Source organism: Pelodiscus sinensis, chromosome 15 (assembly GCF_049634645.1).
Source record: "Pelodiscus sinensis isolate JC-2024 chromosome 15, ASM4963464v1, whole genome shotgun sequence".
NCBI lineage: Eukaryota > Metazoa > Chordata > Testudines > Trionychidae > Pelodiscus > Pelodiscus sinensis.
In genome coordinates, this window is record NC_134725.1 from 36,281,545 (window position 1) to 36,296,763 (window position 15,219).

General features: G+C 51.1%; 1 protein-coding gene across 8 annotated transcripts in view; it reads right to left on the reverse strand.

Annotated features, from left to right (window-relative positions):
• The window catches only part of CMKLR1 (chemerin chemokine-like receptor 1), a 118,215-nt gene that overhangs the window by 88,761 nt on the left and 14,235 nt on the right, over positions 1–15,219 (reverse strand). For 2 of the 8 annotated variants that reach the window (XM_075898769.1, XM_075898766.1), the window contains exon 1: positions 3,997–4,259. The exons of 2 other annotated variants lie outside the window; for them this stretch is intronic. The gene's annotated coding sequence lies outside the window, so the exon portion shown is untranslated. 4 more of the 8 variants (XM_075898768.1, XR_012896026.1, XM_075898765.1 and 1 more) reach the window with 4 other exon arrangements.

Here is a 15,219-nt window from a genome sequence, read left to right on the forward strand (position 1 = left end):
TTCACCATCTCTTGAAACACTACTGGCCCCATTCGCCAGCTCAGGTCTCTGTCTGGGGCTGCCTTTTACCTACTCCTCTGGCTGCTCTGCAGCAGGGTTTTAGCTCTGGACTTGTTTTATTGTCAGCTGCTTTGTCCACTTATAGTGCTCTGTGACTGATAACACCAGCACATGTATCATAAGAACATAGGAACAGTCATACTTCCCCCTACCCCAGCATCCTGTCTTATGACAGTGGCCCATGCCAGGTGCCCCAGAGGGAATGAACAGAACAGGGAACCATTAAGTGATCCAATTCCTGATGCTCATTTTGAGCTTCCGACAAAACAGAGGCTAGGGACACCCTCCCTGTCAATTCTGGCTAATAGGAAGTGTTATTTACTCCTATTACTCCATGAATGTATCTAGTTCTTTTTTGAACCCAGTTATAGTCTTGGCCTTCACAATATCCTCTGGCAAGGAGTTCCACTGGTGAACTGAACATTGTCTGAAGAAGTCCTTCCTTTGGTTTGTTTTAAACCTGCTACCTATTAATTTCATGTGATGACCCATAGTTCTTGCATTATGAGAAGGAATAAATAACACTTCCTTAGTTACTTTCTCCAAAAAGTAAATAAGGCTGCAGTAAATATCAGATGCAATCAAATAGTTCAGTGAGACTAAACCCATTCGACCAAATAACCAAAACTGAACTCTGCTGCCTGAGAGTGTTGAGAAAATCAGGTTAACCCTTTGGGACCTGGGATGGAGTGATTACCTCCCAGGTGTGAAGGGCAATTTGAGCTTGGGAGGCCAACTAGACAGCCTGGGTCTGGCTGGAGAGTGGCCCAGGCAGAATTAGAAGTAAAGCTTCACTGAGGGAGAGCAAGGCCTGGCTCCAGGAAGAGCTGGGTGAGCTCATTTGGGGAGAGACTAGGGGAAGTGTCCTGTCTCTGGTATCTTGAACCAGCTGGAGCCTGCCAGAAACCTAGAGCCTGCCAGCCTTCAACTCTGCCTGGAGCGTGGCTTGGCACCTTCCCTTAGCCCCTAGCTCTGCCCAGAGTGCACGGTGTGGCTCTACAACTGTGATTTAAAGGGCCCAGAGACTGGGCCGCCCTGCTGCTTCGGCTGTTGTGGCAGCTGGAGCCCTGGGCTTCTTTGAACCACCAAGCCCTAGAGCAATTGCCCTCGTTGTCTCCCTTGCCACTAGCGGGCCTGGATTCACTTGTGCTGCACTTGGATAAAGGACTCTGTGACCCCAAAAGGGACAGGATGCTGCGAAGTGGTCTGGTTGGAGGAGCCAGGCGCTGCTCCATCTGGAACGGGCTAAAAGAGGTAGGGGAAACTGAGGCAAGTGGCACTGCAATACACCAAGCACTCAGGAGGAGGCCCCCAGACCTGATTCAGCGAGGTACTTATGCACGTGCCTGAAGCTCAGTTGTCCCTCTGAAGTCAATGAGCTGAGGCCACTCACATGTTTTGAGAGCTTGATCCTGTTCCTGCTAACGTCATGGCAAAACTCCCATTGAGTCTGAACCTGGGCCTGAAATCAGGGACATGCTTTAGTGTCTTGAGAACCAGGGCCATCCTGCTTCTGTTAGTTCTGCAGCACCATCGGCATCGCTAGGAAACAAAGAGACACTGCGAGGGCCATTCTGAGCAGGCCACATGGAGAAGTTGCCACAAAAGCCCTTGATCCTGCTCTGAAACCCTCAGTCCAACAGGTCAGGGGAGGCAGCCCATTGTTAGCAGCGGATCCAACTCAGAACTCTTACAATTCAGCCATTGCTTGTTCCTTTCCCATTTCAAAGCCCTTTAAGCCAGGGGTGGGGAACCTAAGGCCCTGGGGCCAGATGCAGCCCCCCAGCTTGCCTAAATCCAGCCCATGAAGCTCAGGGATCCCCCCAGCATTGGGAAGCCCATGATGATGCTTCAGTCTCCCCTTCCCTCCCTCCCCACTGTCTCCCCCGCAGGACTGGAGCACACAAACCCAACTATCCTTGGTCTCCCTAGGCTCTGGTGTGTGAGAGGAATGTGGGGAGCACCTTTCCCCCTTCTCAGCTGGGGGCCACGTCAATGAGGTGTTTGGTTTGGTCTTTTGCATCTCGCTTGTGTGGTCCCTGACTGATTTTTCTGTGGGTCAGCAGCCCCCAACCTAAAACAGGTTCCCCACCCCTGCTTTAAGTTCAGACGAACTCCCCAGCTACGTCCAGACTGGCATGATTTTCCGCAAATGCTTTTAATGGAAAAGTTTTTCCGTTAAAAGCATTTGCGGAAAAGAGCGCCTATATTGGCACAGATGCTTTTGCACAAAAGCACTTTTTGCGGAAAAGCGTCCGTGCCAATCTAGACGCGGTTTTGCACAAGAAAGCCCCAATTGCCATTTTCGCCATCGGGGCTTTTTTGTGCAAAACAATACCACGTTGTCTACACTGGCCCTTTTGTGCAAAAGCATTTGCACAAGAGGGCTTTTGACTGAATGGGAGCAACATAGCATTTCTGCAAGAACACTGACAATCTTACATGAGATCGTCAGTGTTCTTGCGCAAATTCAAGCGGCCAGTGTAGACAGCGGGCAAGTTTTTCCGCAAAAGCAGATGCTTTTGCAGAAAAACTTGCCAGTCTAGATGCAGCCCCCAGGTCTGACTGATGTCTCAGGCTGCACCCCCCACAGACAGCCCTCTCGATACAGAGCTGGCATCACCGAGGTGGTTCTGTAGTAGCTACTCACTGAGACCCCGTCCAGCTGTTGTGCATGGCGCACTGAAGAGATTCTTTTGCAAGGCTGCCTTTGGCGGGATTGCGCTAGAGCACTGCAGGCACTTGTTTGTGGCCCACAACGCTCCAGCGAAACCCAAGTGCTGAATAAATCCGTGACATTTATGACAGCATTTGGAGGAAATGAAGTCAGGACCCAGAATCAGAAGATGGGCCCCACAGTTCAGGAGGAAGTGCCAGATTTTCCACCATCCCATATCCTGCCTCATCATTTACTCAGTGCAAAGAGAGTGTAAAAGGCTGAGTGGTCAGGGGCCAGCTCTCCAAACTGGATGTGCTAGCGCAGACCCTGCATGCCACCTGGAAGCAGGAACAAGCCAGAGCCAGCCTGGGGTCGGGGCTAATTCAATGTAGATGCCAAAGTAAGTCATTGTTTCATGCAAGGGAGGGCACAATTGTATTTTCATGGCCCTTTCTTTCCCTGTCTACCTGCAAGTCCCCACTTCCACCCCCATGCCTCAGCCCCTGTGCAGGCCTGCTAGCTCTTCCAGGGAGGCTAGCAAGCAATGGCACCAGCACAGAGACTGCTTCCATTTTGCTGCCCACATCCAATTGCTCAGCTGACCATCTGAACCCATTCTGTTCCTTGAAGAAACTGTGCACAGCCAGTCAGACGGGCAGGAGATTGGTGAGGGATGGCTGGAAGGAATTCAGTCGTGCCCAGGCATCACTGCCTGATTGCAGGAAAGAGAGGTGGGAAAAAGAACTGGCCTTTTTATCCTGAGTGGGTTTTTGCCTGCTTGGGGATGATTCCTGCAGCTGTCACTCAGTTTAGCTCCCAGGGGCTCATTCATCAAGGTGGAAAATTCCCATGACAGCTGGGCCCTCCAGGAACAATCTAGAGCTATGCACAGCTCACAGCTGCATGCAGCCCCTTCAACTGCTCTGGGCGGCCTCATGTTGCCAAACCACGACAAGAAAAGCTCCACTGTTCTCTTTCCTCCCCACCCTCCTGCAGTTGGTACCAACAGTACTGGAGGGTGGTACATCAATGCCTGCCCTCTGTCTCCCTGGGCAAATAGTGTCACTGAAGGGCCAGCCTGTCTCTGACTCAGGAGGGCATAAGTAGCCTCTTCCCTCGCCAATCATTCAACATAAAGATGGGGGGACAGTTGCCCCCCAGCTGTCCAGGCAATGCAGCGGTGGCTCCTTCTGTGCTCCACTAAAAGATAGTTCCCATCACAGGTGCAGGGAGAGGAGTGAGGGATATAGCAGCCCCTCCTCTCCCCACAAACTCACCTGCAGATCTGGCCAGTGAGGAACAGTGCAATTCTCAAAGCTATAGGTGAAATTTGGAGTCCCTTTGGGGTCAAAATAGCTGCTGGCTGTTATCTAGCCAGGGCTTATCCAGCTCCAATGCAGTGCAAAGAACTGGGTGTTTACAAGTCTCCCTGTGGAGCCATGCCAGCCCTCTTCCCCAGCAGGGCAAATGACTGGGCTTTCAATAGAAAGCACAGGGAGCTAAGAGAGAACTGAGATCCCAAGACCAGAGTTCAGAGCAATGATGGACGAATCTCACCAGCTGTAGTGATCCAGTTCAGCTGAGCACCCTGCAGCTGAAACAAAGCACAGTCTGAGCTACTTTTGCCAGCACATGAGCAGAAGAGCTCATGAATTTAGGCTCTCACCCGAGGCTATGTCTAGACTGCAGGCTTCTTTCAAAAGAGGCTCTTTCGAAAGCATCTAGACTGCACGCGGATCTTTCAAAAGAGAAATCCACTTTTTCGAAAGAGAGCACCCAGCGAGTCTGGATGCTCTCTTTCAAAGACGGCCTCTTTACATTGAAGAATGCCTTCTTTCGAAAGAGGAACTTTCGAAAGAAGGCGTTCTTCCTCATGAAATGAGGTTTACCGCCATCGAAAGAAAAGCCGCGTTCTTTCGAAATAATTTCGAAAGAACGCGGCTTGAGTCTGGACGCAGGGGAAGTTTTTTCGGGAAAAGGCTACTTTTCCCGAAAAAACCCCTGAGTCTGGACACGGCCCAAGAGACTGACAAGTTTCAAAAGAACTCACAAGACCACTTGCAAAAATGAAAATAAACCTTGTGGGATGCTCTCAAAGCTCTGGAGATTTTGAGGGCTTGACTCTTGATCTACAGTATGTTCCAATCTGGCTTTGCTTTAACATAATCTGACATCCCATCCCCAGTAAAAATGCAATAGTGCTATCAAAAAGAATAACTATTTCACGCTAGCTTCTCTGGGAAGATTTCATTCTAAAGAATAAATCTTCTATGCCCTGCTTTAGAAATTCCACAAGAAACTTCAAGGTGAGCAAACTAGCTGTTTCCTGCACAAGCAGAAAGATTATAAGCATTCTCACAATCACCCTGGGAAAAACACCCCTCTGACATTCCTAAACAATCACTGCAGTGCCAACTCCTGCCTAATGCTGGTTAAATTTCCCAGCCATCCCTTTGGAGCTTCAAAACTTTCACAACTGCATTCCACCCAGAAGATACTGCTGGTTCTCTGCCCTATTCCTATGTTAACAGTAGCCTTCCAAAATATCTCATGACCAAAGACAGTCAAGTTCCCAGATTTTACAGCCAGTGCTATAAAACAGCTTCTACACAAAATGCATTTCCCAGGATTTAACAGTTGTATTTTGTTATCTCCTAGATCTCTTTTACTATTCAAGTGAGCCAATGATAGAAGGAATCCAGTGAATAATCAGAAAGGAATCTAGATTATAATCTATACATTTACCTTGCTGGAGTGTGAGCAATGTGGTAGCCTCAGAGTTCTGAATCCACATACAAAGTTGTGTCCGGATTATATTTCTTTGGCATATCTTAACACTGAAGGTTACAGTTTGCCTGATGTTTTTTATAATTTCTGTACACGCAGCCGATAGATTCTTAGCAAAGTCAGTGCTTCTCCTTTCTAAAAAAAATGCCAGGCAAAGAAAAAAAAGGGGATGTGAAGTAGCTCTTGTAAGGCGTACCACTACCCTCTCTCTGTCAGAACCACTCAATACTGCAAAGGAAGGAGTCTTATTTAGCAATAGGATGTGGTGGTCTCTATTTAAAAAAAATATATCAAGATTTAAACTAGGTGCTGTGGTGTATCCTGTTGTGAGATTGTGGACATCGCTCTCAACAAGACTAGATGAAAACATCTTGTAAGATCTGCATTCTGGGGTCCGTTCCAGAATGCAGGGGGAATGTACCAAACAGAGCAGTTATGGAACGGTCCACCAGCCTTCCAGGCCTGGCTTCTGTCCGTCAGAAGTTTAGGGTAGTCCTTAGCATGGGATTGCATCCCTGTCCTCCATGAACTTATCTAGTTCTTTTATGAACCTAGCATCTTTTTCAGCCATCACCACATCCCACAGCAGTGTGTTCCCCAGATTAGTTGTGTGTTATATGAAAAATAACTTTTTTTTTATTAAACCTGTTGCTTATTCATTTCATTGGATGACCCCCAGGGTTTTGTATGTGGGAAAGGACAGCCAGCACTTCCTTAGTCACTTTCTTCACCCCACTCATGATTTTACAGACCTTCAACAAATCACTCCTTAGTCAACTCTTTTCTATGCCAAGCAACCCCAGTCTGTGTTGTCTCTCCTCATATGGAAGCTATGCCATGCCCTTGTACATCATTATTGCCTTTCTCATGCCTCATGGAACGAGGTGTACAGCTAGTTCGGATTAGGAAGCCTAATCCGAACTAGCTAGTCCGTGCCGCGTGTAGCCGCATGGCACGGGGTCCGACCTAGCCGGCATTTAAAAATGGTGCCGGCCGGCTTTATGCAAATGAAGCCCGGGAAATTCAAATCCCGGGCTTCATTTGCAACTCCGTATGACTACATTACCCCCCCCAGTTTGAACAAGGGGGTAGTGTAGACATACCCTGAGTGAACAGGGCCGAGGTTTACAAACACAGATAAATCTTGAAAGAAGGACATTTGCTATGCCAGTCTGAGGCCACACACAGCTCTGCTCCCCAGGTCCCTTTAATGTAAGCCATATGTAGACCTGCAGGGATTACATTTCTATTCCTCTAGCCCAGCTATGAACCTTGCCAGCAAAACACCAGGTGTTCTTTATCAGATATCCTTCATCAGCTGCCGCCCTATGTTTCCTAGCTGAGAATGGAGTATGGGATAAATAACTTGACCTTGGTTCTCGGCTCCGTGGGAATGCTAAGAGTGGCATTGAGCCAGTGCACGTACACTCGGTAAACAGATAAGGTATAAGATCACTGGGAGTCCCACCCCTGGTGAATTTTGCCTGGGACCCCAACCTTGAGGGTGCTCGGATTTCCCTCAGCTGGAACCATGTCCACTGTGGCCCTGGTGCTAAGTGACAGAAATGGAACTTCCTGCAGACTGAAAGGAAGAAAGCATTTCTAAGTGCCTGTTACTCTTTTATGCATTGCTCTGCCTGTGCTTATTGATGTGTCACTTTGCAGTGGCTGTGTAACCATTTGGCAGTATTAATCCTGTAATAGTAATGATGTAGAGAAATTAATAAAAGCAACTATCCCAAATTGACTCTGTGTTGAAGCGAATCCATAATCCTGTTTGTCCATGATCCTGTGGGCTGACAATCCCTTGTGGGTTCTTCTCCCTGACACACCAACAAGGGTGAGCACATGACAAAGAAAAGCCTCCCCACTAACCCTCTCCTCTCGATACACCCAGGCCCCAATACCTTGCTTGGATTCCCAAAGCTGTGATCTACTGTGTTTGGTAATGTAAGAGCCTGGTTTAAGTGATATCAAAGTGTCTCACTTTTCCCACAAGCCAGCTCTGTGCTGTGCTTGAAGGGGAAGGTGTATTTACTCCAGTTGAATGGATAAGTGGTTACGTACTGACTCAGCAATGCAGCCAACATAGTACCTGCTGGAAATGCACAGGGGCGGGGGCTTTGAATTGCAGAACATGAGCTCCAGGAGTTGCAGGTCACTAATGGTGACCTGTTGGTGAGAGGTGGACCATGTGACTCAGGAGCTGACACACTGTCTAAGCACCAGCAAAGCTCATTCTTGCTGAGGTGGAAGTTCAGCCTGGTGACGCAAAGCTTTGGGTCTCCCCAGCAGCCTGTTACACAAGTATGGAAAGTTCCCTTCTCATCCAGTCCCAGAGTGACACAAGAGCACTCACTCTCTTTGCCCCTCCCAACCACAGCCCACATTACTTCCTTCTTTGGGGGAGAAAATGACACCCTCCTCACAATTGCAGAGGCTGAGCAACAGCCTGCCCCATGTTGGGAGTAACTGGCATTCCCAGGGCCCTCTAGGGCCTCACCAAGGGCTTGGGGAACAGACCACAGTGACCCTCGAGTGAAAAACATGGGGAGGATTATCCACCCATGACAGCTTGGCCTGTATGTGAAGGCAAAGGATCCCTTTGAGAGCAAAGGGAAAAGTGAGACACTTCGATATCACTTAAACCAGGCTCTTTCCTTACCAAACACAGTTGGTCACAGCTCTGTGTCTCCATATTCCAAATGAGGCTTATGCTTAGCAAGCCGAGATGCCCCTCTGCCAAATGTGGGGCATCAACATCGGCCCCCCACCCTGGCAGTGGTTGGCAGTGGAGTAGGTTGGTTAGCGACAAGGAATGCAGAGGGCATTGCAAGCCAGGGCAGGCAGACTCTGTCTGCTGCCTGGCTGCCTCTGGTGACCTCCGCGCCCCAGTCATTCAATCTTCTCTGTCCAGCTGGTTTTTATTTCACTGCTTTTTATTATGTGGGGGAGGGACGGGGTAAGGAAGAGGATTATGGGGGGGGGGGGAATATTCCCTCTTCTGATGTGATCTGGAAAATGTACTTTAGGGCCATAAAAAGGAAGCGGAGTTGAGCTCTGCCCAGCTGCATCCGCTCATTGGTGAATCTGAAGCAGGGCACAGAATAAAATGACCTCCCACCAAGGCAAAGGCAGCAGCTGTTCTCCAGCCAGTGTAATGACACCCCCAGCTGAGTCACCTTTGTTGGGATCTCCAGAGGTAAGGCTGTCTCAGGACCAGAGCCCTGGGCTTGGGCTTAAGACACCTGAGTCCTATTCCTGGCTTGGCCATTGGCCTTTTGGGCAAGCCATTTCTCCTCTCTGTGCCACATTTCCCCACCTGTGGAATGGAGAGAATGGTGCTGGCCTCTTTCGAGAAGCTCATCAAGAGTGACAGGTGAAACAGGCTAGATTATTAGTATCATTAAAGTGCCTGAGTTTAAGGACCAACAACAGACTCATAAACCTCATTACATCATCCAGTCACTAGCCTGAGATGTGAACAAGCAAGCATCAGAAGTGGCCTGTTCCAAGGTGTTTTTGTTCAGTGGAAGCATTTGTACCTGGCTACCCACGCCATGATTACAGTGAAGTTACTTGGGGGCTGGGTCAAAGAGGAAGTGGGGTGCAAAGCCACATTGGGCTAAGCCTGGGGCTCCTAGTTTAGGTTGTCAAGCCAAGGTAGGTCCCAAGTTTGGGTTGGAGGGTGGCAAATTCTGACAAACAGCTGTTTGTGATCGGATGCTACAGGGAGCACTGGACTGAGTTTAATCCTTTTTCCTTGTATGATCTTCAGGTGCATTTTATGGGTAATGTCCAAAAGGGAGCTGATGTTCTCACCACCATAGCATGATCCAATCACACGCTCCCCTGAGCTTTGCACAGTTTTTCCTGCTCTTGCAGGACTTCTCTAATGATTGTTCTGAGCTGGACCCAAAATCACAGCAGTGGTTTTGGCTTCAGGAACTTTAGGTCAAGGATCCAGACAGTCAGGGGATCTGATAGGCTGCTCCATCACTTGCTCATCTTTAATCCAAAGCAGAACAAAGACCCCAAGCTACATCAGCAAAACACCAATGGCATTTACCATGCACCCTTAAATAGTGCATAATCCTTGGTGAACACATTGTTCATGCTCCTCGAGACTGTGATCACCCTCTATTTCCTGTGTTGCAGAGCTACAGATTCTGTAGCCCTAGCTTCTCAGAATTACAGACCAAATCTCTAGGTGATAATTTCAGATTTACACATAAGCTTGTCTAATTTACTCCATATAAGGGAAAAAAGTACCTTGTTCCTAACCAGAGGATGTTTTCTAAAAACAAGACGAGGAAGTGGTTGGGAGATAAAATTACATTTAAATCCTCCTGCAGACCTCACTCAAATGCATTGACCGTAATAGCATATAATGTCCCAATTTCTAGAAGGCCTTTCTTACTCAGTCATGGCAGTCCCCAGTTGTATTTCTCATCACTAGAAACATAAAGCATAGTGGAGCATATGAACAAACAGTCCCTTCTCTGTAACACCTAGGTCGAGAAGGTTCTGCCCATAGCAGGGATATAGTCAAATCAGGACACATCTGTCATTAGTTCTGCCACTTTGTGATTCTTCAATGACAAAATAATACACATTTCACGTAAAGCCACTGGGAGACATGCTGGCCACGTGGAAGTCAGTGGCAAGAGTTTCATTGACTTCAGTGGGGTCAGGATTTCCTCCTTGGGGGTGAGGGAACATTGTGTTGTTGAAGTCTGGAAGAGGGGGGCTATCGGCGTCAGGGAAGGCAAAATCAGATGCCCAGACAATAGTAAGGATCAGCTTGAATGCATGAAGGACCTACAGGAAAGTGTTTTCTTTCACTGTATCAAAAAACTATCCTCTCTACCTCCCCCCTCCCTCCCCTCCAGTGTCTGGAGATTTTTAAAAACACAAAGACAGAAAGAAGGAAGAACTTGAAGTGATAATAAATAAACACAACTATGACATCATTGGTATCACAGAGAGTTGATGGGATAATACACATAACTGGAATATTGGTATAGAAGGATACAGCTTACTCAGGAAGGATAGGCAAGGAAAAAAGGGAGGAGATATTGCTTTATATATTAAAAATGTATACACTTGGGCTGTGTCCAGACTCAGGGGGGGTTTCGAAAAAAGTAGCCTTTTTTCGAAAAAACGTCACCTGCGTCTAGACTGCAGCCGCGTTCTTTCGAAATTAAATCGAAAGAATGCGGCTTTTCTTTCGACGGCGGTAAACCTCATTTCACGAGGAAGAACACCTTTTTTCGAAAGTGCTCTTTCGAAAAAATGCGTTCTTGAATGCCAACAGGGCTTTTTAGAAAGAGAACATCCAGACTCACTCGCTGTTTTCTTTCGAAAAAGCGGCTTGCTTTTTCGAAAGTACTGCTTGCAGTCTAGACGCTCTTTTTCGAAAGAGGCTTTTTCGAAAGATACTTTCGAAAAAGCCTCTTTTGAAAGAGGCTTGCAGTCTAGACATAGCCTTGGACTGAGGTGGAGATGGACGTAGAAGACAGAGTTGTTGAGAGTCTTTGGGTTAGGCTAAAGGGGTAAAAAACAAGGGTGATGTCATGCTTGGGGTCTACTACAGGCCACCTATGCAGGCGGAAGAGGTGAATGAGACTTTTTTTAAACAACTAACAAAATCATCCAAAGTGCAGGATTTGGTGGTGAAGAGGGATTTCAGCTCTCCAGACATCTGTTGGGGAACTCACACAGCAGGGCACAGATTATCCAATAAATTCTTGGACTGCATTGGAGACAACTTTTTATTTCAGAAGGTTGAAAAATCTACTAGGGGGGAAGTTGTTCTAGATTAGATTTTAACAAATAGGGAGGAACTGGTTGAGAATTTGAAAGTGGAAGGCAGCTTGGGTGAAAGTGATCATGAAATCATAGGCTACGTCTACACTGGCATGATTTTCCGGAAATGCTTAAAACGGAATACTATTCCGTTTTCAGTTTTTCCGGAAAAGCGCGTCTACATTGGCCCCGGAGTTATTGTCATAACGAAGCGCTTTTCCGGAAAAGCAGAAGCCCGGAGCCATTTTGAAGAGGGCAAAGGCCACCAGCCCTTTCCGGGGGCGGGGCCAGAGCGCCGTTCAGACACGTGCTTAAAGGGGTCTCGCTGGGCAGCCGTTGGTCTCCTGCTCCCGTGCCTTGGGGCCTCTGCCAGGGACTGACACCCTTCGCAGGTCTGTGGGTGCCCTTTGACTTTTGGGGACACCACCCTTTGGCCCCCAACAGCTTTTCCCTGCGGTTTTTTTTTCTGCCCTGCTCTGTCTACTATGGAGCCACGGGTGGCCATGTGCCTGGTCGGGCCCCTCTTGGGGCTGTTCCGCTGGCTGCAGCTCGTGCTGCAGGCCGGTGCCCTGCTGTTCATGGACCAGGAGGCAGAGATTGCCTTGGACGCCCTCACCAGGGGGGCCCTGGCAACCCTGTCTCATCAGCACCCCACCGTATACCGGCCACTCTGGAGTTTGGACATCAGCACCGACTGGTGGGACCGTGTGGTCCTCGGACTATGGGACGACCACCAGTGGGTCCGGAATTTTCGGATGCGAAAGCGGACCTTCTTGACCCTGTGCACCTGGCTCACCCCCGCGCTGCAGAGAACCGCCACCCGGCTGCGGGCACCCATCCCCGTCAACAAGAGGGTTGCCATCGCGCTGTGGAAGCTGGCCACACCGGACAGCTACCGCTCGGTGGCACACCAGTTCGGGGTGGGAAGATCCACCGTTGGAGTGATCGTCATCCAGGTAAGTCCCAGGGGGAGTGGGATGGGGGGAGGGTGCTCCACTCCAGGCCCAGGGACACCCAAGACTCCAGGCTGGGTCGCCCAGGGGTTTCGGCCGTCCCTCCCTTGCACAGGCCCACTGGTGGGGGGGAGCATGGGGGGCCCTGGTGTGTGTGTGTGTGTGTGTGTGTGTGTGTGTGTGTGTGGACAGAGGGAATCAAGGGGGGGGACCCAAGGGAGCGCACACTCACCCCTGGCTGTATGTAATGTGTTCCCTTGTGTTTCTCTGCACCCTTCTGCAGGTCGTCCATGCCATCAATGACGTCCTGCTGCCGAGAATCATCCGCCTGCGCGACGTCGATGAGACCATGGCCGGCTTCGCTGCCCTCGGGTTCCCCAACTGCGGGGGAGCCCTGGACGCCACCCACATCGCCATCCGGGCCCCGGAGCATCGAGCAGCCCACTTTATGAACAGAAAGGGTACTGCTCCATCGTCCTGCAGGCCCTCGTGGATCACCGGGGCCGCTTCCTGGACATCTACGGCGGCTGGTCCGGCCGGGCACACGACGCCCGCATCCTCCGGAACTCTGGACTGTTTCAGAGGTTGGAGGCAGGCACCTACTTCCCCCGGCGGGACTTGACTGTTGGGGATGTACCGATGCCCATCTGCATCATCGGGGATGCGGCCTACCCCCTGATGCCCTGGCTCATGCGGCCCTACACAGGGCAGCCGGACCAGAACCGGGCCCGGTTCAACCACCGCCTCAACCGGGCCCGAAACCCAGTGGAGCTGGCATTTGGACGCTTAAAAGGCCGCTTCCGTTGTTTGCTCACCCGTCTCGACATGGGTGAGCAGAATGCAACGGAGGTGCTGGCCGCGTGCTGCGTGCTCCACAATATTGTGGAGCGCAGTGGGGAGGCCTTCCTCCCTGCATGGGTGGCAGCTGAGGCACAGACCTTGGACCAGCCCGCTACAGCTGCCATCCGCCAGGCGCGCCAGGAGGCGGTGCACATTAGAGAGGCCCTGGTGGACATGTTTGCCCAAGCCCCCTAGCAGGGTCGCTTGGGTCACCCCAGAGTACTCCGTCCCAGCTCCTACCCTTCCCCACCTCCTCCCCTTACCTCCCCCCCCCCCCAATAGTATAGTAAAGCGTCGGGTCACAGCACATCGCGGCCGTCATCGAGTCTGTTCGTCGGGTGCGTCGGGCGTAGTTACGGTTTTTCTTTTAAGTTAGGCTAGGGTTTAGGCCACCATCGCCGTCCTGAAGAACAGCCAACAGGATTTGGGACTTGTGCAGAAGGCTTACATCAGTGACATCTTCGATGGATCTTCTGGCTCTTCCTCTCCTGAGGCCCGGAAGGCCCAAAGGACTGACATGGCCAGCAACACCGTCATCGTCCGTCGAGGGATCTCCTGGCTGTTCCTCTCCTGAGGCCCGGAAGGACCAAAGGATCGAGGTGGCCAGCAACACCACAATCGTCCTCCCTGTGCCTAGAGTTTGTTTAATTATCTCTGTTGTGTGCATCTTGTAACCGTTCTTGCTAGTTTGTTATCTATGTTAATAATATTTTGTGGTTTACATGTTACCGAAAAGTGTCATCATTTATTTCTGCGCCACAAACTACTGACCAGTTACGAAGGCCCCCCCCCCCCCCCCAGTGAATAGAGTACAGATTTCGTTCTCCACAGTTTGCCACCATGTTACATTTAAGTGGCTACTTGGCATCTCACATCATTTCGTACACTACTTCTTAGAGTTACACAATACCCAACACAGGAATGAACAGCAAAGTAGAGATCTGTTTATTTACAAGGGGGGGGAGACCTTCAACTGGGACAGGAGGGGGGGGGAGACCTTCAACTGGGACGGGGGGAGGCAGTTACTGGGATGGGCGGCCCCTGCGAACGCTCCTCCGGGGGCCAGCCTGCCCACGCTGGGCAGACCGCGTCGGGGCAGGCTGCACGCGGAGGTGGCCAGGAGCATGGGCACGGCCAGGAGCAGGGGCACGGCCAGGAACAGGGTCAGGAGCAGGAACAGGGTCAGGAGCAGGAACAGGGTCAGGAGCTGGGATGGGAGGGGGCATGACCTGTGCTACGGGAGGGATGGCGGGGGCCTGGGCTCCGCCCATGCCATAGTGAATGGCATGCACAATATGTGCCGTGAGAGTGTCCATGGTGGTGCGCATCCCTCTGCATTCGGCCAGGAAGGCAGCCCAGGCGTCCTGCCGCCACTGCAGGTCCCCCTGCACCCGCTCCTCGATGGAGGCCTGGATTGCCTCCACAGCATTGACGTGGCGCCGAAGCAGCTGGTCCCTCTGCCGGAGCCTGTGCCTCCGGGGTTGGCCTGCTGGGGGTGGCGCTGCTGCCGCAGTGGAGGGTCTGGTGCTGGGTCCCGCTGCAAGGAAGAGAAGAAAGGATGGGTCAGTCAGGCAGGCCGTCCACTGTCCCCACACCGCATGCCCTCCACCCCTGAGCCCAGGTGACCCCACAGTTGTGTGGCTTGGGCCCACTCGGTTCCCCTCCTGCCTGCCCCTGGAGTAGGGTCCTCCCTCCAGGGTATTGTAAGCACTGCTCTGTATCCTGGCCCCATGCAGGGCGGGAGGGTGCTTGTGCAGCGTTCACCTGTGGAACTCCCTGCCGGTGGAGACTGTGAAAAGCTTTTGGGTTAATCACTGCTGTTTGACAGGGAGCGAGATGCATCCCCACGCAGTGCCTGGGAGCACATCTGGCAGAGGCGGTCTGGGCTCTCAGATCCCCCTCGTGTGGGATATCTCCTGGACAGAACCAGAAGGGTGACTGGGTGGGGGGATGTCCCATCCTTGCAGCACAACTCAGGGGCCCTTCTCCCTCCCACGATCCCTCCCGCAAGCCCGGTAGCCCAGGAACATGTGTGGCCCCAGTTGGGACTTCCCTTGGGGAACCAGCAAAGGCACCGGGAGCAGGCGAGGGGCTCGGTGGGGGTCCAGGGTC